Consider the following 717-nt stretch of genomic DNA (forward strand, 5'->3'; position numbering starts at 1 on the left):
GGTCAGGAGTTTGAAACCAGCCTGGCCATCACAGTGAAACCTTGTGTCTATTAAATATACAAAAAATTAGCCAGGTATGGTAGCGTGTACCTGTAGTCCCAGCTACTCGAGAGGCTGAGACAGGATAATCGCTTGAACCTGGGAAGCAGAGGTTGCAGTGAGCTGAGATCGGGCCACTGCACTCCAGCCTGTGCAAAGACAGAGTGCGATTTGTCTAAAAAAAAAAAAAAAATCTGGTGCTCACTTTGGCAGCACATATACTAAATTGGAACGATACAGAGATTAGCATAGCCCCTGCACAAGGATGACATGCAAATTTGTGAAGTGTTCCATATTTTTTTAAATTTTATAATCTTTTTTTTTAAAAAAAGAAAAATCTGTATCAGAAATGCGTTTGGTTACAAGTAATTAAAATCTAAAAAATGGCTTATTTAAAAATTTTTAAGGCCAGGCACAGTGGCTCACACCTGTAATCCAAGCACTTTGGAGGCCAAGGCGGGTGGACTACCTGAGGTCAGGAGTTCAAGACCAGCCTGACCAACATGGTGAAACCCCATCTGAAAAAAAAAAATTTATTTATTTTTTTGAGAGACAGTTTTGCCTTGTTGCCCAATCTGGAGTGCAATGGTGAGATTTCAGCTTACTGCAATCTCTTGTCTCCCAGGTTCAAGCAATACTCCTGCCTCAGCCTTCTGAGTAGCTGAGATTACAGGCATG

General features: G+C 41.3%; 1 non-coding gene across 1 annotated transcript; it reads left to right on the plus strand.

The window, feature by feature from the left end:
* Positions 1-236: 236 nt before the first annotated feature.
* On the plus strand, positions 237-339 carry LOC116560714. Its single transcript, XR_004273101.1, has one exon. It is a non-coding gene; the product is annotated as a U6 spliceosomal RNA (small nuclear RNA).
* The last annotated feature ends 378 nt before the right edge of the window (positions 340-717 follow it).

Source organism: Sapajus apella, unplaced genomic scaffold (genome assembly GCF_009761245.1).
Source record: "Sapajus apella isolate SASKATOON/1434 unplaced genomic scaffold, GSC_monkey_1.0 scaffold26, whole genome shotgun sequence".
Classification (NCBI taxonomy): Eukaryota; Metazoa; Chordata; class Mammalia; order Primates; family Cebidae; genus Sapajus; species Sapajus apella.